The sequence below is a fragment of the Drosophila willistoni genome (genome assembly GCF_018902025.1).
Source record: "Drosophila willistoni isolate 14030-0811.24 chromosome XL unlocalized genomic scaffold, UCI_dwil_1.1 Seg141, whole genome shotgun sequence".
Lineage (NCBI taxonomy): Eukaryota > Metazoa > Arthropoda > Insecta > Diptera > Drosophilidae > Drosophila > Drosophila willistoni.
Window position 1 is genome coordinate 13,432,843 of NW_025814052.1, and position 19,333 is coordinate 13,452,175.

The window sequence follows — 19,333 nt, forward strand, 5'->3', positions numbered from 1 at the left end:
GCCTCTCCCCCATCCCCTCACTGACTGACTGGTTGACTCACTGAAAGTTGTCAGCTCTTTTATATAGACTTAGACGTAGACACACGTAGAGTGGAGAGGAGAGGAGAGGAGAGGAGAAGAGAGGCCTCCTCCCACTGTGGATAATTATCAAGCATGTGTGCCTGCTATTTGTGCAATCAACGCACAGAGAAGCACTCAGAGAACACGTATACATACGTACGTCTTGGTTACTCTGCTGGCTTAGCGCCTAAATGCACACTAGAAATATGCAATTAAAATTCTTTTCCTGTCACAACCTGACAAATGGGCAGACAAAATAGAAGCCGTTTGAGTCCGGGTACGGGTCCTGGTCCGTGTCTCGGTCTCAGCCAACTGCAGACTATTATGAACTGCTGACTTGCGACTGGCGTAACTGACGAACTGATTTAACTAGCGACTGCCTTTTTGTTAGCTAGATATGTATGCATGGGCGAGGGGACCGCTCGAATGGTTTGGCCTGTGAAATGCCAATTAAATTTCAACTCTTTGGGCTAAGTGTTTTAATTAGTTTCATTTGATAGGGTTGCCTTGGCAAGTGTTTTTCAGCAACGTTTTTGGACAGAGGGTAAATTTTCAATTTTAATGCTATTGTATTTGCTGGCCAATTGAATGTTAGAAGTAAAAGGTTGCCCGTTGATTAGTAAGGGTATCTCCATTTCAGTTCATTTTTGTAGGTGTGGCAAACTTTCGAAAATTGTATTAAATGGCGACTTCTTTTTAAATGTTAACTCATTTACTGTTTGCGAGCAAAAGTTTCAAGAAATTCAATTTAAATTAGAACCAAATAGAACTTTAAGAGGCTTTAACTTAAGGTTAACTACTAACCTTGAAATTCTGTTGAATTAAGATTCTATAAAACTTCATGCCTCACATTGAGTTTTTTTTTGCAAAAAAAGGGCGACTACTTGTTTTTGACAAATGTTTAATAATAAGATAATTGAATAATGACAATATTGAAGACTACTTTGCTTTGGTAAATCCAAAAAATTAAATTTCTATTCATATTAAAGAGATGTAAATGAAAGAGTGATTCGAATGTTGGCATTTCGTGATAATTTATAGCATACTTTTTTGGTTAAAATTATATTTATTATGCCACATGCTTGAGAAGTCGTCAGAAATTACCCTTAGTGACTATGATAACATAGTTATTGACTTTGTTTATGCTCAAATTGGTTGACCTATATCAATGCTGGTCTACAACTAACTAACAACCCCTTAATTAATATATCCACAGTGGACATTGCACTAAGGGGCGCTGAGCCGTTTTTTAAACACTTAAGGCAATTTTTTAAAAGTTTTTGAAAGCCAATTTATAGATAAAATATCAAATCACATTTCTGCATACTAGGTTTTCAAAATTGTTCAACACTGGTGAGAATAATGCTGTCGAAAACAAGTGTTGGGAACAAAACAAAACTGTTTTCATTTGGTGCAAATTGTTGCTTGACTTTGAGTGTATATAACTTTTAAAAGAAAGATGTTATGGATAAAACTGAAGATGCAATTGAAAAAGTCGGATTTGTACCATGTGTTAGTAGATTTTTTTTTGTTATAAATTTAGGTGTGTTTCTTAAAATCTGGCTAATTCTGAGCGACTCTCAAAGACAAAACTTCTTACGAAATCCCAACTTTAGGAAGAGTTTTAAAAAAATGTCTACCAGTGTCGAGTCTAAAACTTTAACTATTGGATAGAATAATAAATTCTTTGTAAAATATAAAAGTCTTAATATCCACAAGCAACCACTTTTTTTGCAATTTAACTTTTTAGCGCATAACCTCATATTTCTGCATATGGACGAGATTTTAATATACCAGGAAACAACGAGTTATGAATTAAGTATATGGAATTAATGTTTATAGGTTGCAGGCGCATGTAGTGTACAGTGCTCCAGGTGTATTGGATGCGAAATTATAAGGGAATAGTGGGAATTTTTGTTTTCTTCTTTTCGTCACGCCAAGAAGAACAACAGAATCACATATTTTAAAAATACTTTCCGTATAAAAGTGGATATACAGATCCCTTGATTTTCGCTTTAAGCCTAGAAAAAAGCATTTCTCTAATTCCACGACCGACAAAAGCAATTGCTTGCTTAAAGTGTCTATATTACTTATGCTGATAATGATATTGATCAACTTTAAGAACATTTTCTAGATTTTTCTTTGAATCTTGGCCCTAAGGTTTAAGAAAATATTAAAATCACAACGGTTGTATGAAAAGTATTATGTTGAATGAGATACTTAGCATACTTTGGAGGCTTTCGCCACGCCCATTTTCTCTAAAAATAATTGCAAAATATATTTATTACCTCACGCAATGCAATGAGACTGAAAATTATTGTTAAACATACATTTTTGAATAAAGTGTTTTAAAAAAATGGCTCGGCGCCCCTATGTGCATTGGGCGAAATGTACTTTTTTCAACTACAACATTTGAAACTGATTTTATTTTGTCCACAAGGATTGGTTTGTTTAACGCAAAGTTAAGTAAAAGTTTCAGTCACTTTGTAAGAGGATGGAAAATACATACATTGTTGCCCACTGTGCAGTGTAACATTGTGAATGTACTTTAAAGTTGTTTTCTCTTTCATTTTTAATTTGGGTTTTCGTTTCAATATGTCCATTTGGCGGGGGGAATTAAATATAATCTGACCGCGGTGATTGCAACTTGCTTAACTAAGTGTGAAATGCGGAGAAAATTCGTTTGTCAATCGATTTTTTTGCAATTATCGAATCGAATATTTTGTGTTTGTATATATATACTATGTATTTGTGTGTGTGTGTGTGTGTGTATGTACTTTAATTCGCATTTAATGTTAAACAATTCTTTGAACATTCTCGCGAGGGGAACTTTCCTTTTATTAGAATTTTTGCTCAACATACTTGAAATCAACTTATTGTTTGCTTTTTTGTTTTTATACACTTTTCAAATAAAGTGTGGGCATATGCATTAGTACATAACGTTTGTAATAAATTGCAGATTTACTTTTATCACAATGAACTTTCAATCTAAACGAATTCGTTTGTGATGTTCATTCTGAAGTGGATGGAAAGTTCGGAGTGAATCGTTGGCATTTCATATAATATTTGATTTCTTTTTTGACTGTCCGTTTTCAAATACTTGTATACATACTTAAGACCTCTGTGTTTTCTGACCCTGACCTAACCCCCGGCTGTCCATTGTGAACAATTTCGAAGTGAAAAAAGAAAGTAAAGTAAAGAAAAGAAAAGAAAGAAAGAAAAGAAATTCCGTTCAACAGTGTCTCAAGTGCAGCTGAAATAATGCAAAACAACGAAACGAACAGGACGAAAAGAAAAACAAAAAAGAGGAGTCCGAGGATGAAAAGTTAGGAGCGGACTGTGGTCTAAAGAGACCTGTGATAAACTCTGGGAGAGACAAGGGACAGGGGGGAGTCTGATGCCATGTGAGACGACTTGAAACGCCAAATCAAAAACAGAAAGTTTATTATTAAAATATTTTTTCAGTTTTAAGCTCATAATTAAAATTTAATGGTAAATCCCACAGTTTCGGATTTCAGTAAAGAACACAAAAGCGTGTGAGAGAGAGAGGGAGATAGAGAGAGAGAAAGAATAAACGAAAAAACCAACACACAAAAAACACATCGTTATTTGTCAGTTGGCTGTAGTATTAAAACCATGTTGCAAATAATTTGTATGAACAGTTTGGTAAAAGTTTCAGTTTTTATATAATTTGCAGCTGCAACCTGACAACCTGCCACCTACCACCCACCACCCCCCACTCACCTCCCACCTGAGATGCCAACGCCTAGCCGCAAAAAAAAAAAAAACCCGTAGAAAAATCCCTCCTCATAAACTAATTAAACAACATTCCCGATTGAAATCTATAATTAGGCACACACTGAATGCCTGCCCAATGCAAAACTAATTAGTTTAAGCTTTAACAAAGAGTCTGATAATTATTAATGAAGGGCACAGTTAACAAAAAACCAACCAAACGAAATAAAAAAAAACTCCATAGATACAGACAGACTACAAATACTCTCTTAAGTTGTTACGGAACGAACGTTTTACGTCCTGTCTGAAAAGGTAGCCCTTTTAGAATATATCCATTTAATCTGAAGAATGAAATTGATTGATGGATCAAAAATGAACTTTCATTCTCATATTTCTCTCTTACTAGATTATTGTAGACGAATCATGGGCTTAGGGGGCACTCAGACAAATGTGTATAACTTAAGAGTTCATAGAGTTATTTGCCTTATAAATAACTAGATACATACAGTGGTGGTCACTAGGTTAGCCCCTTTTTTTTTAACTTTGAATTTGATTTTCTCGGCTCCTAAGAAAGTTAATGAAGAAATTTTTTCAGTAATTTGTTGGTTATTGTATTTAGATGATGACCCGTAATTATTGTCATGTCAGCTTTCGACGTTTTTTTTACAGGTGCGTTTGAACGAAAATCGGCCCCCAAATGCTGGCCATTAGTTTAGCCCGGTCTTTCCAAAATCTATAATATTATAGTTAGACATGTGTATTCTTTGAAGAAGTTGTAGATCTAGGTAATCTAAGATAAACTGCATACCAAAAATTTTCATTTTAGCCCCAGTATTTGTTTTGGGGCCAATCGAAATTTCGGGATTTTGTATGTAATTCTTGAGGTCTCTTTGTTTGATGACGTTTTACGATACCAATTTAAACTAAAGTAATATTTTCTTATTCTAAGTATGAAGGTAAATTGAATTTCCCGTCAAATGATACATGTTTCATAAAAATCCGACAAAAATTAGATTGATTTCATCGCCCATACTTTCAAAAAACTAGGTAAGCAAAATTTCCCACCATCCTCCATCTCTTTCTTTGCACGCATGTATGGGAAATTTTTTTAATTTATTTTACGTATATAAGTATATAGAAAAATCTTTTTAAAGTAGTCAAAGCGAGAAATATTTAATAGTGTAAAAAAATTTCCTGATCGACAAAAGTATTTGAGAAACGAAACTTATTCAAAGAAACTTTGGTTAGCTGTTTTCTTCATTTGCTTTTCATTTTTCATGGGAAAAAGTTTAATTTATTGTCTTGCTTAATCGTTGCCCGCCCAAGCAAATCACTCTCACTCCATTATTATCATCATAATCATCATCATCATCATGATTGTCTTTATAAATTAGTCATTTGCGCCTTCCCTTCCCTTCCCTTTTGTTTGCATGTCATAACAGGCTTCTTTGGCTCCTCAGTCCACATTTTATTGGTGTAGACTAAGTTATTCGTTAGATATTTGATTTGAGTGCAAATTCAATTTGTGGCTGGCTGGCTTCAAGTCAGGTAGCCAGTTAGTGAGAAAGAGACAGAGAGAGAGAGAGAGAGAGGAAATGAATGAATAATGTATTAACTAATTGATATAAATTAAAGCGACCAGCGAAACAATTTAAACTGCCTGCGGGGCGTATGCGTAATAAATGTTATTAAAATGAATGATACGAAGGGATACCAAAGGGACAGAGACAGAGAGACAAATGCCGAGAAATGCCGTTGGCCATTTTGCAAATAAATAGGTCAAAATGCATTTACCAAAGTGCTTATTTGTCAATTAGAGTTCAATCAACCAAACCGAATTAATCGCTTATACACTTTGATTGTGTTTGTTTGGTTTGTTTTTGGATTACTCCTGTCACGGAGTGTGGCTGGCTGGATGGATGGATGGTTTGCTAGGATAATTTTGACCTTCAATTTCATTAGCCGCACTTCACTTAGTTCGCGTAATTGCAATATAATTAACGCTGAGCGGCATGCCAGGATAATGCAGCAAATCAAAGCAGCAGCAGCAGCATTGAAAGGTAAATCGAATAAAAATGGCAAGGACATCACAGGACAAGCCACATTAATGGCACTTGCTTGTTGTTGTAGTGGTTTGTCGCTGCTCTACTCAGCAGCAAATATATGTATGTATGCCTGCCACTCTCATCCTTATCCTCATTTCTCTGGTCTTTCTGTCTTTTCTGATTTAATTGCTTGGCAATGGATATGAGAGCTCTGGCCAGTTGATGCCATCATTTGACTGACCATGAGCAACTGTTAGCTAACCTCAGCACTCTGCTGTCATCTGTTTTTGTACTGGGCTAATTAAAATGTCGTACATATGGCCAATGGCAATGGCAAGAGATCTAAAATTAACCGAGGAGCCAATTAAATATAATGGACATCAAGGCCAAACAGGCACACGACAAAAGCCAATATCAAACATATTTCCATTTTTCTCTCTCTCTACAATCAGAAATTCCTTAGCCAGTCTGTTGCCTTAACAACAGATTGAGACAGAGTGATAGTTGCTAGTTGCTTTCACTTCCACTTTGCCGCTTCTTATTATTTTTGGGGGGGGAGGGGATGAAAATTGCATTTAAGTTGTCATTACACCACTTGACCATAATTACATAATTTCCTGGAAAACTGCTACCAAACCACACACACTCAAACACAGACACATAGTCAGAAACCGCACATTGCGGTTTCATATTCCAATTTCTCATATTTGCCCTCCCCGTCGACAAAAGATACAGAGACAAGATACAAACAAAAATGAAAGACAATGTGTCGCGTGCTCAAGTTCTACACACACAACCACAAAAAGAGAGAGAGAGAGAGAGAGCGAGAGGGAGACAATGAGAGAATGAGAGTTCCGTGTTCCCAGAACAAGAAATGTTATTCCACCTATGCCCCGACATACAATAGACTAAATTTAATCTCTACTTCTTTTCTTGTTTTTTTCTGATTCCTTTATTTTTCTGCTTCTTCTTCTTCTTGTTGTTGTTTTGTTTTACTGGAAGCTCTTGAATTTGTGGTTATTAAATGAAGAAGCACTTCAGTTTCTCACAATTTTTTCCCTGGTTTTGTTGTTTTCTCTGTGTTCTTGTTCGTTTTATGCAACAAGTAGTCGGAAAAAACAATTCTTGATTTATGATAAGTTCATTAAGGGGGAAACTTAAGCGAGAGATTTGTTAAGGACTTAAGATACAGACCTACTTATAGATGTAGGTAGATATGGATGAGGATGTAATGCTGATGGATTACCTTCTACAAAGTAACATAACAACCTACGAAATGAAAGATACAGTTAAAAACAGAAATAAACGAATTTCTTTAAGTTAAAAACGAATTTCTTTAAGTTAAAAACGAGAAATACATTTCAGTAATTTCAAATCGACATTTCAGTAATTTCAAATTGACTTTCTAAACCAAGGATGGCCACGTAGTGGCTCTTTTGGCTCCCGTGGCTCTTTACCGGCAGAGGCTGGGCAGAGAAAAAGGTCACTTTTGCGAGTCGACGCACACAAAAATTTGTGTGCCTCGAGTTTTATGACGGGTCATAAAACGACCTTTTTTGGGTCGAGCGAGCGATCGTCGTCGAACTTATGGGCAGAGGGACGGACAAGTCCCGAATTTTACGGGGAGGGGGAAAAAGGTCGCGATCTCGAGCTCGCAACTTATGGGCAGAGAGACGGACAAGTCCCGAATTTTGCGGGGAGGGGGAAAAAGGAACGCGATCTCGAGCACTCATCAAAAACAACCCTTATTTTTACTTGTCCCTCACTCCCTCTGCCCACAAGTTGCGAGCTCGAGATCGCGACCTTTTTCCCCCTCCCCGCAAAATTCGGGACTTGTCCGTCTCTCTGCCCACAAGTTGCGAGCTCGAGATCGCGACCTTTTTCCCCCTCCCCGTAAAATTCGGGACTTGTCCGTCTCTCTGCCCACAAGTTGCGAGCTCGAGATCGCGACCTTTTTCCCCCTCCCCGCAAAATTCGGGACTTGTCCGTCTCTCTGCCCATAAGTTGCGAGCTCGAGATCGCGACCTTTTTCCCCCTCCCCGTAAAATTCGGGACTTGTCCGTCTCTCTGCCCATAAGTTGCGAGCTCGAGATCGCGACCTTTTTCCCCCTCCCCGTAAAATTCGGGACTTGTCCGTCTCTCTGCCCACAAGTTGCGAGCTCGAGATCGCGACCTTTTTCCCCCTCCCCGTAAAATTCGGGACTTGTCCGTCCCTCTGCCCATAAGTTCGACGACGATCGCTCGCTCGACCCAAAAAAGGTCGTTTTATGACCCGTCATAAAACTCGAGGCACACAAATTTTTGTGTGCGTCGACTCGCAAAAGTGACCTTTTTCTCTGCCCAGCCTCTGCCGGTAAAGAGCCGGCTCCCAAGTTAAATTTCCGTGGCCACCCTTGTTCTAAACAATTTTTTAATGCTAATACCAAATTGTTTAGCCTAAAATCAAAGAAAAATGCATCTTGATGCACATTAAGCGTTTAAATTTTGCCCCCTAAAGTGTGCAATAAGTAGTTGAGGAATTTATTTTGCTTTTTAGCTATAACAACTGACCATTCTGACTATATCCTTTTGCAGCTATAAAAATTATCTCTAAACACTGTTTGTCCTCAAGACAGTTTTTGATTGCAGACTTTAGGGGGCAATTTAGGAGTATTAACATACCCCAAACGATCCGACGCCGCCTACATAGTTGCATTTTGTTTAAAACTTTCAAATATCCAAATTTGAAATGCATAGCGTAATTTATTGTGTAACTTTTGAATCAAAATTCTCGAAATCAAAGCAATTTTTTCGAATAAACAACAAGAGTTTGTTTAACATTTCTGTAGATCTTTTATAAATAACAGTTTTTTACCACGAAGATTCGTTAAGACCTTTATTGTGACTATTAAATTCATTGTTTGTATGAGAGCTCTATATGATATATTATTCTGATCCATCTGATTCTGACATATGTATGTATTGTTTTTCGCAATAAAATATTTATACCCAAGTATATAAATTTGTATACCCTTGCAAAATAAGGTTTATTTATTTGGGTCAAAAGTGTGCAACGCATAAAAAAAACCATTTGGAACAATATTAAGTATATATATATATATATTTTTGATCTGCAGATCAGTGCGAACTCCTTCTCAGCCGCTACTGCATACTGCAAGCATAGTACTTCTTGTACAATCCAGATATATTTTGGACTCATTGTCAGTCGAATCGGACCACTATAATAAATAGATCTTATATGAAAGATCGGAAGATCGGATCGAAACATTAATTTTTATCAATAACTGTTTTATTTTCCAAGCAATAGTCAAAAGAAAAAACTCAATGTTCTCAATGATTGTAACAAATTTTCGTCAGGATCGGGGACACATATCATATATGTATCTATTCAGGTTAGTTTATAGCAATTGCTATAAAAATTACTATTTGTGGGTTTAATCTACCTACTAAATACTATGCCAAATTTCATCAGAATCGGGTGACTATATCATTTAGCTACCACGGTACCAAGTGATCGGTCAAAAAAGAAATTTAATTGAGAAAAACATTTCGGTCAACTAATTCATATAGTTGACATATTAAGACTTAAGTTGGTCGCTTTTTGGCATTTTCGACAACAGAAAAAGAGTATACAAAGTACAGCATGACCGAAACTAGGTTTGGCCCTCTGTTTTTTATACCCTTGCAGAGGGTATTATAAAATTGGTCAGATGTTTGTAACGCACAGAAGGAGACGTTTCCGACCCCATAAAGTATATATATTCTTGATCAGCATGAGAAGCTAAGTCGATATAGCCATGTCCGTCTGTCCGTCTGTCCGTCTGACTGTCTGTCCGTCTGTCCGTCGGTGCGTACGCGTTTTACTCAGCCATCTTAAAAGCTATCGGGATGAAATTTTTTTTGGGAGCTTTTTTTTACCCGGGTGAGATAAAGTATGAAAATCTTTGGGATCGGACCACTATATCATATAGCTCTAGAAGAAACATTTTTGCAAAAATTGGAGTATCCCCATGAAATTTACCAATATGATAGTAATAGATATAAAATCTCAGATCCCAAAATTTGAATCTGATCCGATAAATAGAACACAAGTTACAGTCAATATAAATCGGTTCAAACGCTGCCGGCAGCGCTGCTTGCTGCCTACTACAGCCATCATCAAATCAACAGAGCACACGCATACACACACAGACGCAACGCTACATGAACTGTATGTGTATGCGTGCCGTGCTTTGCTTAGAAAATGATGGAAGAAGAAAAACTTGTGGTAAAAAGAGAAATAATATTTTGTTTGTGTATTGATGAATTGAGTTGCAGGGAAAGAAATTTCAAAAAGGAAAAATATTATTGCCAAGTATACTGCAAGGGTATATAAACTTCGGCATAGCCGAAGTTAGCTTCTTTGATATTTTTTTTTTAATAAAAGTCCTGAATTTTTGTTTTTTTTTTTTCACAGTCAAAATCATAAAGAGAGCAAAAGTTTTCTTATCCCAGTTGGATAGCTGATTTCAATTGTTTATTTCTCATTTTTCTTTCTTTCTTTGTTATTATTATTGTTTAACAGAACATTAAAAGCAGCAGATGTGGACGATACACACACACACACACACACACACACACACACACACACACACACAAACAGCCTACAAAAACACATTCCCACTTATATAAATCGTTTTGTTTATATGTATATATATAATTTTTTTGTTGTTTGGTAATGATTCGGTAAGGCCAACTACCTGTGCAGATTGCTGCTGACTAGCATTATGGCCATGGTCATTTCCAAATCAAATGGCATTTCCTCCCCTGTTGCCACATCCAGTAGAATTTCCTCGCTTTGAAAGCTTTTTGGACTGGGCAGATTGTCCGCAACAGAAGCCACTTCCAGCTGTGAGGCGTTTGCCTCCAATAATGCTGATTTCTGCTCTTGTTCCTGTTCCAGTTGGTCACCCAGAACGTTGGATGCTGCCGTTGCTCCTAACAATGCTGCTGCGGCTGCTTCTGCTGCTGGTGGTGATAGGCTGCATGCAAGATATTTTATAGCTTATACTAAAGCTGATGGATAATAGCACCATAAACTGTTGGAGGCTACGCAATCTTTTATTGTTGTTGTTGTTGTTGTTTGGTGGTGTCATGCTGTTGCTGCTGCTGCTGGGGTTACTGTGTGTGTGTTTGTGTTTGTGATATCGGCACAGTTTTTCTTATAGTTGTTGTTAAATGTCACATCATCCAGGGCAATAAAATATCATTGTGGCCCTTTGCACACAAAACATCAAACAACAACAACAACAACAACAACATGGGCAATCCAGCAACAAGCAAACACATCACATTGTATTGAAGAAAAACAAAAGACATATATGTACACATACATACATACATATAAATATATATATGTACTGTATGCATACACTTAGATAAACAAATTTTTTAAAAACAGTTGCCAATCATTTTGAATTTCAACTCAATGAGACTTAAAAAAACCTACAAATTGTCTTCCATATACATATATATAGGTATATACAGTTTTTCTCAACATGCAGCCACCACATTTTATATAGTAATAGTAATTCTAGTAAATCTTGACGCTAACGTGTATACATCTTTAATAATTATAATGGAATACACTGCAAAAATACACTTCTTTCTTAACAACTATGCACATTGGGCCAGATTTCCCTTTTTTTGGCATAAAGTAGGAAAATTTTGTAATGCCAAATAAAAAATTTGACTTGATATTTGAAAAGGACATACATTGGGTACATCAAAACAAAATTTAAAAAAATTTTATGTGCAACCCTGCATTTTTGGCAGCCCTTCAAAGTCAGATGTTTAATCAGTTGTTTGTTTTGTCAAAATTGACGAAAATTATCACTTAATTTTGAGCTGTTGCTGCAGCCACACCTTCTATCCAAATTTTTGGCGACAAAACGGAAAATAAAGGTCAAGGTATAAAAAATGTATTATTTAAAAATTGTTTTAAAATATGCTATTAATGTTGTAGTTGTGCGCTGTGTTTGTAATGTCTTATTTTAGAATAAATCTAGTAAAAGTCTTCGTCTATTTGGGAGTAAAAAAATAATTTCTGCCAATTTGTACCAAAAAGTAATTATGCAAATGTTTACTCTAAGGTTCAACCTTGAACGTGTGATTAACTGTTTTTGCTCAGTTTTGCCCATTCTCTCCATATTTTGCAAGCCAATTTTAAGGTTAGCCATGCCGCACTTCTTGAAGTATGGATTGGAAAAAAAGCGAAATGAAAAAGCAGTTATTGACTGGATTATTGGTCAATTACGACGAAATAATGTAACAAATGAAATGAAAGCTGAAATATCAAGGAAAATAAGAAGTTTTCACCTATATGTATTGAAAAATTTACAAAAATGCCATCGTACAATTGGTACTTTTATGCATTCAAGTTGGCTTGCCAAAATTATGAGTGTCGACCAAGACCAAGACTTATCCAACCGAATGGGACGACCACGACGCAAATAGGGTAATTTTTACAATTTTGGGCGGATGGCGGTAAAAACGTGGTATACTCAAAAAAAAAAAAAAATTAAAATTCTATTTTGATCTGACTTATGTGCCTGCCAAATTTTAGCTCTCTAGCATTTGAAATGTAGTTTATGCCAATAAAAAGTGAATCTGGCCCAATGTGCTATGTAAGGAGATCGTTTTGTATGGTAATCGAAATTCCCATTTAGAGAAGCCAATTTTATCGAATTGAAATTATAAGCAATCGTCAAGACAAAAGAAATAAGTACCTATTTGAATATAAGGAGCCGGAAGTGGGCGTGTCAAAAATAAACTTGATCAGCATGCATATTACACCAGGGTGACTCTAGCTCTCATAGTCTACGAGATCTATGTATTTATACAGACAGACAGACAGAGGGACAGAGCCTAGATCAACTCGGCTATCGATCTTCATCCGCAGATCCTTTCCTTTGTCTGTTATCATTACCATTTTATCATATGAGTGCATGTTATATAGAAATCTCTGATATTTTGCCATTTTCATTATGTAAGTGCCAATGATACACACACGCGTTTATACACTCACTCACACACACACATACACAATATTATACATTTAAAACGCGTTTTCATGCTCATTTGATTTAGGCGCAAGTTTTTATTGCTTTCATTGGCTTAACGTGTTTTATTTGCTGGTTCTATATACATTCGTTTTCGCTTTTCGTCAATGCAGTTTTTGGTTTTTTTTTTTTTTTGTTTTTTTCGTCAGTCTGGTCTTTGTTTCATTTCAATGTTTTTTGCGTGTGTTTTTCTCTTGTTTTTTTTTATGGTCTTTTATTTTAATGCGTCGTAAAATGAAAAGTTTTACGGTCGTTTTCTGTGTGTATGTGTATGTGTATGTGTGTGTGTATATGTGTGTGTGAGTGTATTTCCTGTTACTCTGTTCGACATATTTGCACTGATGAACAGCGTAGAAGTTAGAGCCGGAGAAGAGCTCTTTTGTTTAACTTTTCAGTTTTGCAAGTGGCATGCCATTTAACGGGATGGGTTTGGTTTCGTCTGATTGGAATAAGTGGTGAGAGGGGAGGAGGGCCGGCAGGAAGTCCGCCTAAAAGCTGGCAACATATTACAATTTTTTAAAATGTTTTTCTTTGGCACATAATTATACATACATATATATGAGTACCTTTTACAATTAACAACAAAATTTGAAATAAAGTCCCTTTATATTTATAACAATTTATACAATTTTTTGCCTATTTTAACACATATTGATTGTTTTATACATACATATAGACAGAGTAGTATTTATTTTATGCAAATCGGTAGTAAACATATATATCCATATTAAGAGAAAAAGACAAATTCACAGCAAGAATGTACACGTAAGTATATATTTAGTTAAATTCCACTCAATATCAATGAAAAAAGTTATCCACAATTAACCAAATTATACACTCACACTCTTGTAACAAAAAAAAAACCTCTAACACGTTTGTAGAATTGGGAACAAGTTTTATAAATGATATTTAGACTATATAACTCCAGATCTATGAGTTTTTGTTTGTCCCACACAAAATTAAATATATACATATACATAATACATAGATATGAATAAACAAAGATCTTATATAGACATTCAAGCGACAATACAGATATGTGGAATAGGAAACGGTCTTAATATCATTAATTGTAAGTCAAAGTTTAATAGAGACAATATCAAATGTTATTAGATTTACATACATAAGTTTAAGGACCTTCAAGTATTAGTCAACTTAGATCTAGAGCTAGAACTAAGACCATTGAGATCTATAACTGTTCTACAACAGTTCTACAACTGTTCTACCAAATTGTTTCTTAACTGTCGTAAAGTTCTTTATAGAGAGCTGCATGAATGAGAGAAATATCAAACTCAAATGAATCCATTCGAATTGAATTGAAATGAATGAGTGACAACTACACAATGAAATGAATGAGTGTGAGTTAGTAATTGTCATATCTTTAAAAATACGTAACTCTGTTTAATGAAAGGCGATGAATTGAGTGTCAAAGCATCGAATTGTACTAAGACACTCGAATCATTAGAATTATTCGAATTGACTCATTCTTATTGGGATGTTTAAAAGCAACAAAAACTAATTATTTTATCAAAAATGTAGGGAAAATAATAGCGAAATGGGGGCTATTAAAATTAAAATATCCTATACACCAAAAACTTTAGTACCCAATTTTGGATTTGACAATTTGGGACAAATCTTGTAAGATCTAATTTTTCGAAATTAGTTTCTTAGTTGCCACGAACCGTGAAAACATAAATAAGGCTATCTAATATATTATAAAAAAAAAATCATATTCTCTAATCTCTCATATACACGATGGATCTACTTTTTAATATTACTTCACTAGTTGGAAAAAATAATTCACCTCTATCTCTGTAGGGGGCTTAAACCCTATAACGACAGTATTATAGTCTGAGTAGGTCCCCTCTGAGCCACTGACCACACTAGTTTCGTTGTATAGTAATCACATATAGGTCAAAAATATACAATACAAATAAATACTAAAATCAGAATTAGGATTCGGATCACAGCAACTCATTGAATCACTTTTAACTCATTCAATTCGTTTTGTTTCGTTTGAATGTTGTGCGACTGATTTTTACGTCGCACACTCATTTACTTGAAGTCGATTTTCAAAGTCATTCGATTCATTCATTTGGTTTTGAATGTTGTTAACTCGAATTGATTTTTCTATCATTCATGCAGCTCTCTAGTTCTTTAGCAACTCTCTGAATAAGTATGTCTAAACTTCTGTGAGATTTATTTCCCAAACATATAAATGATTAATGAGCATTGCATAAGATTCTTAAACACAAGCTCACAAACATAGTCGAAAATCGGTTGGTAGCCAATCCCTTTTAGCCAATCCAAAATGTAACTGTCTTTGGTTACACCAACAAACTCTGCAAACTCAAAAGAGGTCAACGCGAAGAGAAGTGACGTGAGCTAAAAGTTTTCATTTGCTATCTACTAAAGAAGAGAGTTTATATTCTTCTTTTTTTTTAAGAATTGAACTTGCACAAACAGATGTAGGAATAAATAAAATTTGTCATTTAGCACTGTCTATCTCTCTGAAGGGACTTGAAACGAAATGAAGATATTAATTTTTCATAGGTAGTTTTCATTGCCCAAGGTCCAATGAATGAGAAAAAGCAATAAGACACAAAAATAAAACAGTAAACAAATAAATTTTTCAAATATTTCCGCCTTAGACATAGAGAGAGAGAGAGAGATGATGATGATGTTTTGAACACATTTATATAGCTATATATACATATATATATATCTATATTTCCCATTTTATTCTTTGCCTTTTGCCTTTGCATCGTCCTCGTTACTGTTGTTGTTATTTTTTTTTCTTTCATTTTCATTGTAATTTAATGAGTTCTGTGCCTAGGGCAAATCAGAAAAAAATGTAGGTATAAGTTGTAACATATAACCTGCTACAAGTTTACTGCGAGCTGTTGGAAACTGGTAGTACCTATCAAGTGTACGCGCTGGTTTCGGCTCAAATTAGTCGGTGAGAAATGGGGGATGGGGGAATGGATAGACTACCCGCTCTGCTAGTAGAAAATTTTATTAATAAATTCGCGTACTAAGACTACTTATACTCGGTTTAACGTTTCGTACAAAAAAAGAAAAGAATAGAGAAAAGGATGAGAAGAGAACAGAAAGACCGTCGTTTTTAGCGCAGCTGCTGAAAAAGAAAGGGGTCAGATGTCAGTGACGCCCAAAAGAAAAATTCGCCCACCCTACCATGATCGCTGTACTAAAGCCAAAATATAAAATTACACAGCGATCCCTATGCCAAACCAATTTTTCAACCTAACTTACTTCGCATGATTCCCCCCCTCACGAACGTCTCAGACCAAATTCATTTCAAAAACTTATATTTAATAACAATAAGCAATATAATAAGGCATTTCAAAGATTAAAAATATAGATAATGATATAAAGGGGATATGATAATATATATATATAGGTATGACAATGTTTATATAGAAAGCATTTTGAAATTCAAGGAAAGAAAAATTATTTTTTTTTTGAGCATAAGTTAAACTTCTGATGACTTTACCAAAATTTAATTTTTTTTATGTTATTTAAACGAGAGCAACGAAAACTGCTTTAACTCTCTCTTTACTTTACCATCATATACCAACAGCAAAAAAAATGATATTAAAACAAAAGAGTACTCACTTAAGCATCCCACGGAGAAAGATCTTTCTGGTGACAGCTGTAAGCAATTGCATTAAATATAGGGAGAGTTGTTGTTGCTGGCTTGAGAGAGAATTAAACCACATGATAAGCTTTTGCCAGGGGCGTGCCGAAAAAGGGGTTAAATAAAAATTTTCATCGAAGTTCAATCATGACCAAAAAAAAATTACATAAAAAAAATTACAAAAGCAAAATGAAATAAAAGAAAAAAAAATAAAATTGGCTTTGGAGAACGCCAATGCATCAGAATTTTACGATTTAAAAAGATTAACTTTAAGATAACATTATATATAAAAAAAAAATAAAAAAAAATCAAGGGCATAAATTATTTGTGCCCAAAATTAAAGAGTTACATTCATCATTAGGGCCTGGCGAAGATATTTAATTTTTCTTTTTTTTTTTTTGTGGTTGGAGGCTATGCGGCAATCACCAGTAACCAAAAAAACAAAACAAAACGCAAGCCAAGCGGCTACACATGAAAGCTTCGCTGGCTGATAATCATCTAAAGAAAGCTTTTGCTTATCACGCAAAGCAAGGGTAGTGGGGGGGCCTAGAGAATCATATACTCTTTATATTTTTTTTCTCTTTTTACGCCTGTCGCATCAGATCTCTTCTGGCCAAATGTCTGCGCCAAAATACTCCTTCTCGAGAGTCTGCTGCTCCCGTGGGCTTCAGTCCGTTTCGACGGGCGTGCCTCTCCTGCGCCTCTCTTAAGTTCGCTGTTAGACTTATACCATTATATCTAGTCTGTGGACTAGGTTTGAACCAGGACTAGGTTTAGACCAAAACTAGGTGCCAATTCTATAAAAAAAACACTCTTAGTACACACGCACTCAAAAGGCGCTTTTTGCTAATAGTTACCAGTTGATTTGGCACCGGATTAAAAATATGTATATATGCCTTTCTCTTAGCAATCTAATTCAGGCTGACATGTGCCTAAAAGATGAAAATTTATATTTTCCTAAATAAAATTTTTCCATAACTAGTTTACGCGTTTGTATAACGCCGTACTTACATTCACTTTCTTAAGACACATACTATACTCCTTAGCAGAAAACTGCTTCGAATTCACAATTTATGCCGACTTTTTCACAGTCAGACTTTTTTTTTCAATAAAATTCGTTTTCACTATCACTTTAATTTTTTTTTCTTTTTTGTGACCGCACTACTTGAAGATAACTTGAAAAAGAAAAGTCATTCCCATGGGGGCCGACATACTTGGTTAACTCTCTATCCATTAGTCCTCTTTGGACCCCTCTCTTCACCTCGATTACCCCTAAACTTCCCTGATCCCAACTTTAGAGGAGCCTAGGGGGCGCCACAAAAACGCAAGAGAAAGTAATCGGATTGAAAAATTCGAAGAAAATTTTCTGAACACAACCAAAAAAAACGAATCTCGAAAACGCAGCTCCTACCTTTCCCAAATTTTACCTAGTAGACTAACATTCTGTTAGTTAGTATAACGCTAACTAACAATACAAGCAGCGCAAGCAGTGTAAGCAGTGCAAGCAGTGAACACGGTTACTATATGAAACTTATATTGCTCGCTTTTAGGGATAAAACGTTTATATGTCGTTTTAGTTATAGACAAAAAAAAAATCATTCTTTATCTTATTTTTTTATTTTCTTCCTAAATACAAACGGTTACAAGCGCTACTACAAAACCCCCCCACTAAAATCACACTTACCTAATGGAAAGGGTGATACTCGCTTGAAACCGGGCAAAAAAAATTATTGCTTAATATCTTTCGCATGGAATTTGCCTACCACATGACCTTGTAGATTCTCTAACTCATAATACGCGTTGCCGAGCTTCCGTCTCACTCTCGCCTTCACGAACGGTGGCGCTAACTTGGAATTGAATCCTTTTGAGAAATTACTTTGCTGGAAGTTCCTACGAAATACCTCTTGTCCAACTGAAAAAGACACCTCGCGACTACGTAAATTATACAGCTTCTCATTCCGATCATGCTGTTTTCGTGACTCCTCTTTAGCTTTAGTTCCCATTATTTCGAAAGAGTCGTCCCTACTAAACCTCACAGCTCGATCCTCTAACAATTCTAAGTTCCGTAGCACTTGGTAAACGGACCCGTCGGTTACCATATGCTGACCAAATGCCATCCTATAGGGTGTTGTGTTTATCGCCGAATGAATAGTAGACCTCAAGGCACAAGCGATACTACTTAGCTTTTCGTCCCAATCAGACTGGCTTGGACTTACGTAAGCCTTTACTGCTGCCAATACCGACCGGTTTACTCTCTCTGACACGTTAGCCTGCGGAGCATACGCAGCCGTATATGTGTGACGCACTTTATACCTTTGCAATAGCTCATTAAAATGGTGTGCTCTAAATTGGGGCCCATTATCGGAAACTATAATCTCAGGTACCCCAAAACAATGAAAAAGATCCTCCTCTAGAAACTGTGTAACCACTTCTGCAGTAAACTTTTTTACCTTCTTTAGAAACGGAAATTTTGAGAAGTGGTCCACTACAATAAATATTCCAATATTGCCAGACTTGCTTCGAGGGTAAGGACCCAAGAAATCCACATACAGTTTCTCGAAGAATCTTGACGTTTCACCCGACTTGCCTAATGGTGGCCTTAACGTATAATTCGGGTGTTTGGTGGCTTTACAAACTTCACATCTGTTTATAAACTCTTTAACTTCTGACACTAGATTTGGCCAGTAATAGTAGCGCCTAAGTTTTTCCAATGTCTTATTAATACCGCTGTGGGC

The 19,333-nt window shown here is 35.7% G+C and overlaps 1 protein-coding gene and 1 long non-coding RNA gene across 2 annotated transcripts in view; both read right to left on the minus strand.

Annotated features, from left to right (window-relative positions):
• Positions 1-19,333, minus strand: part of LOC6641275 (AF4/FMR2 family member lilli) — a 65,470-nt gene that overhangs the window by 17,325 nt on the left and 28,812 nt on the right. The window lies entirely within an intron of this gene.
• LOC124460454 lies at positions 16,784-17,717 on the minus strand. The gene is made up of 3 exons (XR_006954354.1): positions 17,610-17,717; positions 17,456-17,530; positions 16,784-17,395 (listed from the first exon to the last, which is right to left on the minus strand). It is a non-coding gene; the product is annotated as an uncharacterized LOC124460454 (long non-coding RNA).